Below are 14,715 nucleotides of genomic sequence, written 5' to 3' on the forward strand. Positions count from 1 at the left end.
TATATAATTGTACAAATGAAACTTTTGAAAAATTAAACTCAAAATACCATTATATAAATGCTATAAATATGTAACAAGTTTTAGCTTTGATTGGTTGTAAATTAGGCTTTGGGAATTTAAAAAAAAAAACTTGATCTTTTACTCATAACAAACCTTTTGCAATTTTAACCCCACATAATTTGTTTTTTTTCAATTTTAACCCAAAACTTTTCATTATTTGCTATGTAACTTCACAACTTTTTACTTTCAATTTTTGTCCCCCTATACTTTTCATCTTTCGGAAATATTCCTTTTAAGTTTCGTTCTAAATTTTTCGAGTTAATATGACGCAAGATACATGTGTGGTTCAACGTTTTTATGTTTAGTTCAAAAATTTGCGAGTTAACATGGTGCAACGTGCATGTGTCGTTCAACGTTTATACGTCTATTTTTCATGTTTGACAGGTTCGTCGCAATCCGCAGGTCCTAGGTCAAGTCAGTGTTGGTGATCGCTGGCGGTGGTGTGACATTGGTACTATTTGGCATGGTTTTACGGCCAGGGGCAGACATAGCCTTTAAATAGGGGTAGCCCTCGCTAACCCTTGACGCTCGTGTGGTAGTGTAAACTTTTGAAAAATTTAACGTTTTTTTTATTTCGTTACCCATTTTTATTAAACGTTACCTCTTAATGTTTTTTCTAGATCCGCCACTGTTTACGCCCCACCGCAATACTGGGGTGCTTAATTCTAGTTGATCATAAAATATATCTTACGTTCTAGAAATCCAAACAATTTTGTTAAGGTCGTGTAAGTTGTAACAAAAGAAAAGCAATTCGAATTGAGGAGAGAACTAAATGGGTTGGGCAACCCGCCAATCCGAGTTAACCCGCAAATCCGGGTTCACCCAAACCCAAACCTAGTAATGGAACCAAATAAGAACCTAACTGAATTCATCCATCCATTTGTTCATCTCAGTTCCCCTCCATATTTCCATCACTCTCTCTCTCGCACCTTCAATCCTTCGTCAACACGAACTCGTGTGGCGATTTTACGGCCAGCATTGGAAGCTTCGGCCACCGTATGAACAACCTACACAATCGTATCTTCACCGTCGACAGATCTCTGGTAAATATTTGCGCCTCTCGAAACCCTAAAATCGCTTAAAACGGAATCATGCGACTCGATTTTTGCTCCGATCAACTACTGACGCAACAGAGGTAGTAATGCCTAACTTTTTATTTGTTTTGTAGTCATTTTATTTTACCTTACGTTTCCTTAGGACCAATTAACATGAATCTATGATAATTTTGCAGTTTTGAGCATAAGATGTGTTGTATCTTTTGATTCAAGTTTATAATAGCATCTTTATTTCGTGTTATGAAAGGCACATGATATGGTTTTTCTAACTTTTGTTGATGATTGATGGAAGTTCATGTAGTTTGGTGGATGAGTGGCGTAGGTCGGTAGGTGGATCTTCTATATTCTGCAAAATTTGATAATAATGTTGGTCACTAACGCTAAATTATGTTCATATCTGCATTTTTGAGCATAATCTGTGTTGTATCTTTTGAATGAAGTTGATAATAGCATCTTTATTTCGTTTTAATTTTTGATGGAAGTTGTTCATGTACTTTGGTTGACGAATTGCTTAGGTGGACCTTCTGTGTTTAGCATAATTTGATAATAATGCTTGTCATTAACTTACACAATAAGGTAGAAACTGGTGAAAATAAGACTTCAGAGGCACCGGACTTGTTATATATTATCAATTTGTAAGAGGTGTAGGCTTCACCCTGTTGTACCATGTGCTTCATCTTTATTTCCTGCATTCATTACTTGCACAACATGCTTTTTTTCTATTAGACCCTCCGTAGTGGGCCGTCACCACACGGCAAAAGAGGGCATAGCGACCCATAGCGCCGTCGCACACCACTACGGCCGGCGCTAATGGGGTAATTTTTTCCCTCCCGCGTTGTATATCATGGCGTGACCTTTCTTTCTCCACTCACACACATATAGATAGATACATACATACATACATATATATAAAACCCCATACATATATAACCCCACTACACACTCAAGTTATATAAAGCTTCATAAAGCCCCTCTCTTACACAATCCGTCACTTGTTACATAACACCCCACAAGGGGCTTTATGACTAGCCTAACAAAGCCGGAATGCCACTCCATGTCATCAACACAGAAAATAAGTTTGTTTCAATCGGTTTTGCCAAAGAGATTGTGTGAGTAGCCCAAGATATAATTTCTAAACCATAATTGTTTTTTTATACTGATGTCTTATTGAACTGAGGATTAACTTACTGTTAAGTCAACTTTAACATGCAAATGCATACATAATCTATTTATTCTTTTATATACTTTCTCATAGTTCTATAATCTGCTCGTAGAGAACTAGCTATCATTGATTTTTTGTTATTTAGTACTTCAATTACTTTGATCTCATTAACTTTATTACATGTTTGCTTTAACACCTAACAATACTCCTTAAAAATCACATTACAAATTCTATATGTTTCGATTTGGAGATTAGAAACTGTACCTTTTTTTCAGTTTTTCCTCTTAAATGCTTAGCTGGATTTTATTCTTCTAACTAATCAGTTAGAGAGCATCAGGAAACACTCACGATAAGAAGAAAGTTATGGGAGTCAATAACGTTTTTAAGAGTGTAAATACATCAATGTTCGCTTTTATGGCTTAAGGAACATAAATTGAACTTTGACCATATGAGATTACAGTTAGATCCATTACTTATATGGCTAACCATTATTCCAATTCTTGATGGGATTGCAGGCTACGAACCTTATGGTTGCTGCACCAGTTGTATAAATCGTACGAGCTTATCAACATAGTTAAATACTAAAGGTAAATCAATTTATGGCTTTGGTACTCATATTTTTTTTATATAACATCAGTGTTTTATATATTTTTTTTTCTTTTCAAAGAGAATGATGAACTTGTGCCACTTCCGCCTTCAAGTGAGTCATCAATAACAAGTCATTTATCAAATGTACAAAATTCATCTCAAGATGAGTCGGAGAAATAGTAATTTCATATATTATTCTGTTAATTTGTATTGATATTAAGTTCTCTAATTATTTTTTGATTGATTAATAACATTTTTTAATCAGCCTCAATGACTAGTGTGTCACCACCGAACCTCTTAGCATAAAAAACAAGCACGCCTTAGTTTGATGACAAATTTTGACGACGACTTCAATAGCCCTCAGGATTACCATACTAGCGACAAACAGAGGTTTACATCTTCTCACTTACAAGCCCTAGTTATTTCATTTATTAATTATTGTTTTGGATTTTTTTATATTGCTTGTGGTCTACAAGTTGAGAGAATTGTGGAATGACTTTTGCTCTGGTACCTTAAGAACATAAGAATTTAGTTCATACTAAGATCGAAAATCTTGTGTGTGATATATGTAGGCCTTTTCTAATATGAAAACTCAATAAACTAAAGTATATTGTATATGATGATATTGTGAAATTGATTCTAGAATCGAAGGACCGCTTTTTTAAATGTAACATGAGTAGTATAAATCGAAGATGATGCATATATATTTTGACATGTGATTGCTGCAAGTTGATGAGCTAGAATCATATATTTAAATATAACATGAGTACTATATATTTATTTAAAGTATATTGTATATGATGATATTCTAGTAGTCTTTTTGAGGTTTAGAAACGAGGGCTGTACGTTCAGAAAATGTGTAGACTGTAACTTCAGGCATTCAATCATTTCATTGTTATTTTTGGTAGAACACTTGTTTATTTGGGCAGAGGATATGGTTGGAAGTAAGAACATTTACCAAAATTCTTGTATTATGTAGGAAGTCACACTTGTAGAGCTTGATGGAGATGGAGATTACCGTGTGCCTTTTGAACTTGGAGGTAGTGGTGGAATGGTACGCTTAAAATATATTTCTGTGTCTCTGTGTTATGAATTATGTTTCGCTAGGCAATTATTTTATTTATCAAGTTATTAATTTTATAAGGCTAATTTCAACTAATTTACATGTTGAAGTTGAGAAAAACTAGTTGTTGGAAATGCGCAAAAGGATTGAAGATGATCGTTAAAGAAAAAAAGCCGAGCTTGAAACTATGTGAAAAGAGTTTGCTAGCCAGCAACCCAACTTGGAAGCTATGATGCGGAAGGTTATGAAGCAAGTAGTTGGAGATCGAGATTAGTAGAATGTTTTCACTTTTTTATTATTGTAATTTACTGTAAGGTTATTTAAGTTTCGACAAACATGTTGAAGTACACACTTTGATTATCAATGATATCTTTGTTATTATTCTTTTCGTGTAATTACTATTGAATTTACATCAAGTAATAGCAATTGAACTTATGTTGTAAGGTTGCATTTGTGTGAAAAAAATGTTCCATTTGCTATAAAAAAGGTTGCGTTTTTTCTATTAAAAAATAATAACGGTTGCATTAGGCCTAGAAAAAGGTTGCATTTTTGTAAAAAAAAGTTGCATTTGAGTGTAGAAAATGCTGCATTTTTGTAACTAAAATACAAAAAAAGTTGCATTAGAATGTAAAAAAGGTTGCATACTAAAAAGGTTGCATTTGACTAGTAAACGCAACACTTTAAAAAAAGGTTGCATTTGGTCTTTAAAAGGTTACATTAGATCTAATGCAACTGCTTCTAATGCAGCCCCCGATAAAAGGTTTTTTTTTTGGGTAAAGGGTTACCCCTGGTAAATTTTATAAAAACTCAAATCAGTACAAGGGTATGCCAGAGTGACATACCAACTAGACTCCACAAACCGAAGCTTAGGAAAAAAAACCAAGTCAAAACACAACCCAGAAAAACAAACGACCAAACAAACAATAAGCAAACACACACAGCCACGAGCCACAACCTCGAAGAACTAAAGCATCAAGTACTTGACATCTAACCCGGGTCACCCACTTGTTCACTTGCAGCGATCTCCCAAGTCTTTAACATCCGGTCCACTTTGGAGTCACCTTTAAACTCGAAACCCATGAGCCGTAACCTGACAATGTTCTTGATCCTCTCAACCACCGACTCAACTTTAGCTTGGTCATTTGAAAACAAGCAATTGTTCCTTTCAAGCCATATAAAGTAAGTAGTCGCCGCAATGACCAATTTGCAAACAATGTGATCTACCTTCTTAGACGAAGCATGAACAAACATCCAATCCATAACGGATTGCCAAGAGTCATCAATCTGATCCAACGATGTCATCGCCTTGATATCATTCCATACCTTTGAGGAGAACGAACACCTAAAGAACAAATGGTCTCTAGAATCACGATTATTCCTGCACAAGGGGCAACACATAAGGTTAAGGTTAGTAGCGCTACCCACTTCCCATACCGCCAACCTATCTTGAGTTTTCAGCTTATTCTTGATCACCAACCATAAGTGAAATGAGTGTCTTGGGATACACTGGGAAAACCACACTCCATTAAACCACGGTACAATACTTTCACGATGTCTCACCACATTCCAAACCTCCAATGACCGAAAGGAACAACTGTTACCCTCCAAGTCTCTCCAAACTGTCCGATCAAGTATGTCATGGCTCAATTGTGGAACCTCCAGATTGATCAACACCGGAAAGAGATTATACCAAGCAACTGGCCATTTCCATTGCCCATTACCGTCAATCAGGTCCGCAACGGTAGAAGACATAGAGAACCCCGCCTGGGCAATACGTCTAGGCGTTATAAAAGCGCTAAGAGGGCTAAGGTGGCACCAATTATCAGTCCACATCTTGGTTTGACGCCCACTTCTAATCTCCTTCCATATGTACGGACGAACACTACCTCGGATGGCTAACAGTTTTCTCCATCCCCAGCTGACACTCCCACGGGGGTTAACGTCCCAAAAGCTGCGATCATTCAGTTTATGAGCATAAATCCAATCAACCCATAGGGACTTCCTTCGAGTAACAATGCTCCAGATATGGCTGGTCATCAGAGCCTTATTAACGTCTGATATACTTCGAATACCAAGGCCGCCTTCCGTTTTGGGCAAACAGACATCCGACCACGCCACTTTGGCCTTAGCTCTACCCTGCGAACCCGCATTCCATAAGAACCTCCTCATAAATTTCTCAAGATCATGAATAACTCGAGCCGGGATAATGAAGACCGACGCCCAATAAATATGCATGGATGAAAGCACTGAGTTAATAAGTTGTAACCTACCCGCAAAGGACAAAGACTTGTTAAGCCAACTATCAATTTTCTTTTCCATACGCTCAACTAGGGGTTTACAATCTTTATGTATCAGCTTTGTTGAAATTAACGGAACCCCCAAGTACCTAACCGGAAGGAGACCCTTTGCATTAGGCCTAATGCAACCTTTACAAGGCCTAAAGCAACTTTTTATCGGGGTTGCATTAGGTTCATTTTCTTGTAGTGTTGGTTATTTATTTAACCTTACATTATTCTTTTAAATGTACATATCTATCATCGCTTTTCAAATGATTTATAAAACAAAACATTTTACAAGGATCATGACTGACTTTTTGTTAAACAGCTTTTTCTAAACTTATAAGTCATGAATCCTAAATCAATAAAACCTATGTACTCGCCGGCATTTTAATGCTGACGTACCTATTTTCACATGTGTTTCAGGAGATGATGCATAGGATTGATCAAGATACATATAGGCGGACTTGGGCCCTAGTGACGATAAAAGATGCAAGACTAGTTAATTATGTTATACTTCTTTGTTTGTTAGACATTGTAACTCAGTTAATCAATAAAACAAAATTTCAAATTTCCATGTGTTATGAAACAATGATTCTGTTACAACACTCCCCGACGATTCCGCCACGTTTTGTTGTTTTATGTGACAACTCGAAATTTAGAACCTTTCGTTGTAACTTACTTGTACGTTATGTGACTAGTTAAAATGATAACGTGAATCTTTTTATGTGATAAGTGCTTTGTTACGCGTGTATTGTATATATATATATGTGTGTACGTGTTATATGTGAACCGAGAACCCGACACGAAACAACGGACCCGACTCGAGACCAAGAGGTCTCGAGTGAATAGTGACCGAATAGGCCTTTGGGCCGAGAACCTTGTGGCCGGTTGGGCCATTGGGCCGTGAACCCCCACTCGAAACCCACTAAGGGTGCACACACTTGGAACTTTGACTATAAATACACTACCTTAGTTAGTGTTACCATTTTGTTGAACATTACAACACACACTCTCCTACTTCTCTCTCTCACCTAAACTCTAGAACACAAACACACTCCATCATTCTTGGATCTTTGGACTTGGATCGGCTCACACACACACCCGGTTGGAAGCTTTTCACACACCCTCGAAACCCATAACCGGTTAGTGTTCTTAATGCTTTGTTGAATGTTAGTGTGTTCATGTTATGTTTGTAAGATGAGATTATGTGACAATATGTTAAGATGAGTTATACATAATGTTTTGAAAAGAAATCGGTTCATGAATGTTTCTTGTTATGAGTGGAACTATACATATTTGATGTTGAAAATGGGTTCATGGTATGACAAAAAGGTGAATGATGATATTGGTTGCATTTGGGTTTGATCCGAAAAGTTTGGGTATTTATACTAAGAAAAATCGGCTAATAAATATGGTTGTCAAGTAGGATGCATGCTAGTAAATTGTATCTTGATAGTTGTTCATGATTTTGGGTGAATAAGTGTTGTTTATGTTATGAAGAACTTGAATATATGCTTTGAATGTATGAAGAACACTTTGAATGATAGTTGAAGATTGAAAACCCTTGTGATTTTGATCCATCTTTGACTAATAACCTGATTAGGAAATATGTTAGTGGAATTCTATTGGTTATTTCCGGATTTGGGCCTGATTATACTGTACCATTAATCTGACCATCTGCATCAACACGTGAACTTGAAAACGACTGTTACCGACTCGCAATCACCCGGTTACGACTCGCAACCACAGCGTGATGACTCGAGACCACGCGGTTGCGACTCGCAACCATAACAGGACAAGCCGAAACCACAGGTTACGAGTCCCGTTGCGACTCGAGACCTCAGCATGATGAATCGAAACCATGGTTGCGACACCAGTTGCGACTCGCAACCATCCATGATCAACACACAGCATGACTCGAGACCATGCTTGCGAGTCCGGTTGCGACTCGAGACCACACTTTTGGGCCTTAGTTAATGGGCCAGACTGATGGGCTTCTGTGTTAACTGCTTTTACGTGTTTGGGCCTAAGTAGTTGGGCTGAACTTGTGAACCGTATGTGCTTCTATTGACTGTTAACTGTTACTGCTAAACGTGCTTGCCAAACGTGTTGAACATTTGTACACTACTTGGTTCGAATCTGATTATACGTGATATCCGTGTTAGGACGTTATTGACTACTTGCGACTTGATTGACTTTCTGTGTTTGACTGCCGAGCAAACCAAGGTGAGTTCACACCCTTTACAAAGCATGGGATTCCCTGGGTTGGGAACGGGGTTAAGGAACGTGGTTCCTCGTCTACCTTGGGTAGGACGTCAGTGGTTCAGGAATGTGATTCCTCGTCCGGATGGACGGATAAACGTACTAGACTAAAACTCTATCACGAAGTCCCTCCTTTTTGTATCGACTAATCGCCGGGCCAATGGCGAGCGGGTCATTAGTTAGATAGCGCTATTTAGGTCTGACAAGCCTCACACCGTGCCGCAGAGGACGGGCGTGAACTAATGGATCTGGGGCACGTCAATGATGATAGACATTGATGTTTTCAGGGCACATAAACATGACTACAGTCAGCAATCGATACGGTAACGAGTCTAGTATACACATGGGGTAGCCCCCACGGCTGGAGAGCCAGATGATGCACATGGGGTAGCCCCCACGGCCGAAATGCCTGATAACTACATGGGGTAGCCCCCACGGCCGGAGTGCCGGAGTAACTGGGAATGAACTGGTCACGTTTTTAAAACTATGGGGTAACCCCCACGGCAGGATGCCAGATAAAGTAAACTGTTTTCGAAAACAACTAAAACGAACGCCCACCCGTGAACTCACTCAACTAGTTGTTGACTCGTTACTACATGCTTTGCAGGACCATAGGTACTTAGCTGGAGCTTGCATGGAGGAGGATCGTTGTGGGACAGGGATTGCTACATGATATGTTAAACTTGAAACTTTTGGAACTTATGTTATAACTTTAAACTTATGCTTCCGCTTGCAACTTAACTTGTTTGTTTCGAAACACCAATCGTGATGGTTAAACTTTTATAACTACTTATATGCTTGTTCAGTATGATTGGTGGCTGGATCCTGGTCAGTCACGCCTCCAAGCGGTAGTACTCCGCAGGTGGGATTTTGGGGGTGTGACAGATTGGTATCAGAGCCATTGGTTATAGTGAACTTGGTTTTAATAAAGGAGAAACGTTTTTGTTAAAACCAGACTATAACCGGTATAGCGCTCGACGGTCCACAACGACACTTCGCTCCTCATGCAAGGCTCGACGTTCTAGGTAATATGATGTATGTATATTGCCTACTTGTTAGTTGCGTAGTACACTGCTCATGGTATGCTTGATTAGTATAGCTACTGTTGTTTGAACACGTGCGTGCTTACTCTGTCCTACTATCGTGCTTTCGCGAACCTCTCTCACACGTGTTACTCTTGTTATGAAGAACCATGTCTGGACGCGTTAACATGACACAAGCCCAGTTGACGGCTTTGATCAACGAACGAGTTGCCGCAGCGCTCGCAGCTGCACGCGCAGGAGGTATATCCTGCAGTCCGAAATTGTTCTAGGATCGTTTGGATCCTACTCTCGTGAACCAACCTTTGTGTTAAACTCTGTCTTTTCTTTCACCTACCTTAGGTCAGTATGCTCAGGCACCGGTGTGCACTTTTAAGACCTTTATGGACTGTCGACCCACAACTTTTAGCGGCACTGAAGGAGCAGTAGGTCTCCTACACTGGTTTGAGAAACTGGAGTCTGTGTTCGAAATGTGCGAATGCCCTGAAGCGCGCAGGGTGAAGTATGCTACTGGTACTCTCGAGGGTTTGGCCCTCACGTGGTGGAATGCTCAGGTGCAGATGTTAGGGTTGGTTGCTGCCAACGCCACCCCATGGGAAACTTTCAAGGAAATGATCAGGGAGGAATACTGCAGTCGTGACGACATTCACAAACTGGAAGATGAGTTCTACAATCTTAAGATGTCGGGGTCAGAAATTGAGGCATACACTAAGAGATCGCATGAGCTTGCTTTGTTGTGTCCTACTATGGTGGATCCTCCCTACAAGCGAATTGAACTCTATCTCAAGGGCTTGGTGCCAGAGATCCAAAGTCATGTGACTTCAGCGAGGTTGACTACTATCCAGCAGGTTGTACAGTTGGCTCACCGTCTCACTGACCAAGCGGTGGAGCAGAACAAGTTACCGAAGCGTATAGGTGCTGCAACTACTTCTGGTACTTCTAGTGGGGATAAACGGAAATGGGATGGAACTTCAAGCAGGGGTTCAACTTCAGTGCAAACTCAGTCTCAGCAGAGAAAGACGGACGATCACAAGAGCCCCAGTCAGCAGTCGTCTGGTGGTCAAAGTCACGGTGGATACAAGGGGAATCACCCCAAGTGCAATCGTTGTAGCCTACACCACAGTGGGCCATGCACCAGGGGCAACTGTCATCGATGCAACAAGCCTGGTCATGTTGCAAAGGATTGCAGAAGCGCATACCCCGTCAACCAGAATCGTCAGCAACCTCAGCAGAATCAGCGACAGCAGCAGGGTAACAACAAAGGGTGCTTTCAGTGTGGAGCTGAAGGTCATTTCAAGAAAGATTGTCCCCAACTGAACCAGAACAACAACAACAACCAGGGGAATGGTAACAATGGAAACAACAACAATGGTGCTAGGGGGCGTGTGTTCGTGATTGGTCAAGGTGAAGCAAGGAATGATCCCAACGTGGTGACGGGTAAGTTCCTTCTCGACGACTTTTATGTTACAGTCTTATTTGATTCGGGTGCCGATACTAGCTATGTGTCACTAGAAGTTAGTAAGATGCTTAAGCGTATTCCTACACCCCTGAGCGACAAGCACACCGTAGAGCTAGCTAATGGTAAGAGTTTGGAAGCCTCGCACGTAGTCAAGGGTTGCCAGCTTATTCTCGCTAATCAGACCTTCGCTATCGATCTTATTCCTATTGTCTTGGGTAGTTTCGACGTTGTCATTGGGATGGATTGGTTATCCCAACACCGAGCAGAGATTCTTTGCAACGAGAAGATCGTTCGTATTCCTGGTTTAGGTAGTGAACCTCTCATGATTCGTGGCGACAAGAGAAGTGCTGTTGAGAACATCATCTCTCTTCTTAAGGCTCAGAAATGCTTACGAAAGGGCCACACTGCGATTTTGGCTTTAGTTACTGATACCACAGAAAAGGAGAAGAAGTTAGAAGATTTTCCCGTTGTACGCGACTATCCTGAGGTATTCCCTGAGGAATTACCTGGTCTTCCGCCCCATCGCCAAGTCGAGTTTCAGATTGATTTAGCTCCTGGAGCCGCGCCTGTAGCCCGTGCACCTTATCGTTTAGCGCCATCAGAGTTGGAAGAACTCTCCACGCAACTACAAGAACTCTTGGATAAGGGTTTTATTCGTCCTAGCTCATCGCCTTGGGGAGCTCCAGTGTTATTTGTGAAAAAGAAGGATGGTACCTTCAGAATGTGTATCGACTATCGCGAACTCAACAAGGTGACTGTGAAGAATCGTTATCCTCTACCGCGTATTGACGACTTGTTCGACCAGTTGCAGGGGTCGAGCTACTATTCGAAGATCGATTTGAGATCGGGATATCACCAGCTGAGAGTTCGGGAAGAGGATGTCTCTAAGACGGCCTTTAGGACTCGATATGGGCACTATGAGTTTCTAGTCATGCCGTTTGGGCTGACGAACGCACCGGCAGTTTTTATGGATTTGATGAATCGAGTGTGCAAACCGTATCTGGACAAGTTTGTTATAGTCTTCATCGACGACATCCTGATCTATTCTAAGAGCAAGGAAGAGCACGAACAACATCTACGACTTATTTTGGAACTCCTCCGGAAGGAACAGCTTTACGCAAAGTTCTCGAAATGCGACTTCTGGCTTCGAGAGGTCCATTTCCTAGGGCATGTGGTGAACAAGGATGGGATTCACGTTGATCCATCCAAAGTGGAATCTATTAAGAACTGGCCTGCGCCTCGCACACCAAAGGAAATTCGCCAATTTTTGGGATTGGCAGGTTACTACAGGAGATTCATTAAGGATTTTTCTAAGATCGCGCAGCCTCTCACCTTACTAACGCAGAAAGGCGTTGTTTATCGTTGGGGAAATGCACAAGAGTTAGCTTTTCAGCATCTAAAGGATAGACTTTGCAGTGCACCTATCCTTTCATTGCCAGAGGGCACAGAAGATTTTGTGGTTTACTGTGATGCATCAATTCAAGGTCTTGGTTGTGTATTGATGCAACGAGATAAAGTCATAGCTTACGCCTCACGACAACTCAAAGTTCACGAGAAGAACTACACGACACATGATTTAGAGCTGGGAGCTGTTGTTTTCGCACTTAAGTTATGGCGGCATTACCTGTACGGAACCAAGTGCGCCATCTACACCGACCACAGAAGTTTAGAACACATATTCAAGCAGAAGGAACTGAATATGCGGCAGCGACGATGGGTCGAGCTGCTGAATGATTACGAGTGCTCTATCAGGTATCACCCGGGCAAGGCCAATGTTGTGGCAGACGCCCTCAGTCGGAAGGACACTACGCCTAAGCGCGTAAGAGCTTTACAACTCACGATCCATTCTAGTCTACCTTCGCAAATACGAGCTGCTCAGATAGAAGCACTGAAGCCAGAAAACATTAGAGCTGAAGCACTACGCGGGTCAAGGCAACGTTTAGAACAGAAGGAAGATGGTGCTTATTATGTAACAGGGCGCATCTGGGTCCCGCACTATGGCGATTTACGAGAACTTGTGATGGATGAAGCGCACAAATCTCGCTACTCGGTACACCCTGGTTCGGACAAGATGTACCACGATATTAAAACTACGTATTGGTGGCCTAGCATGAAGGCCCACATAGCAACTTACGTCAGCAAGTGTTTGACTTGTGCGCGAGTCAAGACGGAATATCAGAAACCTTCAGGCCTACTTCAGCAACCAGAGATACCACAATGGAAATGGGAGCAAATTTCCATGGATTTCGTTACTGGCTTACCTAGATCACAGCGCGGGAACGATACTATTTGGGTGATCGTGGATCGACTCACAAAATCCGCACACTTTTTGGCAATCAAGGAGACGGATAAATTCTCCACTTTAGCAGAAATATACCTCAAGGAAGTTGTTTCGAGGCACGGGGTGCCCACTTCTATTATCTCTGATCGAGATGCACGTTTTACTTCGGAACTGTGGCAGGCAATGCACAAGTCTTTTGGCTCACGTCTTGATATGAGCACAGCGTACCACCCGCAGACGGACGGGCAGTCCGAGCGTACTATCCAAACACTAGAAGACATGCTTCGCGCTTGTGTAATCGACTTTGGCAACAGCTGGGAAAAGCATCTGCCACTCGTAGAATTCTCGTACAATAACAGCTACCACACCAGCATTAAAGCTGCTCCGTTTGAGGCATTGTACGGACGTAAATGCCGGTCACCCCTCTGTTGGGCAGAGGTGGGGGATAGTCAGATCACTGGTCCAGAACATGTGGTAGACACTACTGAGCGGATTGCTCAAATACGACAACGCATGGCGGCCGCTCGTGACCGTCAGAAGGCATACGCCGATAAGGGCAGGAAACCACTTGAGCTCCAGGTTGGGGAGCGGGTATTACTCAAAGTTTCACCCTGGAAGGGTGTGGTTCGTTTTGGTAAACGCAGCAAACTCAACCCACGATACGTTGGACCTTTCGAAATCCTTGAGAAAATAGGCAAGGTGGCTTACAGACTGAAATTACCAGCAGAACTCGGTGCAGTTCACAACGTTTTCCATGTGTCGAATCTGAAGAAGTGTCTGTCAGATGAGACGCACGTAGTTCCTCTGAAGGAACTCACGATCGACGAACAGTTGAAATTCGTCGAAGAACCTGTCGAGATCACGGACCGGGATGTTAAGGTCCTCAAGAGCACTAGAATACCTCTCGTTCGAGTTCGTTGGAACTCACGTCGCGGTCCAGAGTTCACCTGGGAGCGCGAAGATCGGATGAAACAAAAGTATCCCCAACTGTTTGAGAACAGTACAAACGCTACTGAGGCTGAAGCTACGGAATTTCGGGACGAAATTCCAGATCAACGGGGGGTGGATGTGACACCCCAGGAAAACCGGGAAAACCTTGCAACTTGACTAGCTTCCTCAGTGAGTGCCATCAAATTTCGGGACGAAATTTCTTTCAACTTGGGGATGATGTGACAACTCGAAATTTAGAACCTTTCGTTGTAACTTACTTGTACGTTATGTGACTAGTTAAAATGATAACGTGAATCTTTTTATGTGATAAGTGCTTTGTTACGCGTGTATTGTATATATATATATGTGTGTACGTGTTATATGTGAACCGAGAACCCGACACGAAACAACGGACCCGACTCGAGACCAAGAGGTCTCGAGTGAATAGTGACCGAATAGGCCTTTGGGCCGAGAACCTTGTGGCCGGTTGGGCCATTGGGCCGTGAACCCCCACTCGAAACCCACTAAGGGTGCAC

At 41.7% G+C, this 14,715-nt stretch overlaps 1 long non-coding RNA gene across 4 annotated transcripts; it reads left to right on the forward strand.

Annotated features, from left to right (window-relative positions):
• Positions 1-889: 889 nt before the first annotated feature.
• LOC110922686 lies at positions 890-4,312 on the forward strand. 4 transcript variants are annotated; one of them, XR_002583374.2, is made up of 6 exons: positions 914-1,195; positions 2,793-2,864; positions 2,945-3,044; positions 3,131-3,255; positions 3,845-3,919; positions 4,039-4,312. It is a non-coding gene; the product is annotated as an uncharacterized LOC110922686 (long non-coding RNA). The 4 variants fall into 4 exon arrangements; XR_002583375.2 differs by having other exon boundaries at positions 915-1,195; positions 2,945-3,009; XR_002583377.2 differs by having other exon boundaries at positions 915-1,195; positions 2,945-2,977.
• The last annotated feature ends 10,403 nt before the right edge of the window (positions 4,313-14,715 follow it).

Source organism: Helianthus annuus, chromosome 17 (genome assembly GCF_002127325.2).
Source record: "Helianthus annuus cultivar XRQ/B chromosome 17, HanXRQr2.0-SUNRISE, whole genome shotgun sequence".
Lineage (NCBI taxonomy): Eukaryota > Viridiplantae > Streptophyta > Magnoliopsida > Asterales > Asteraceae > Helianthus > Helianthus annuus.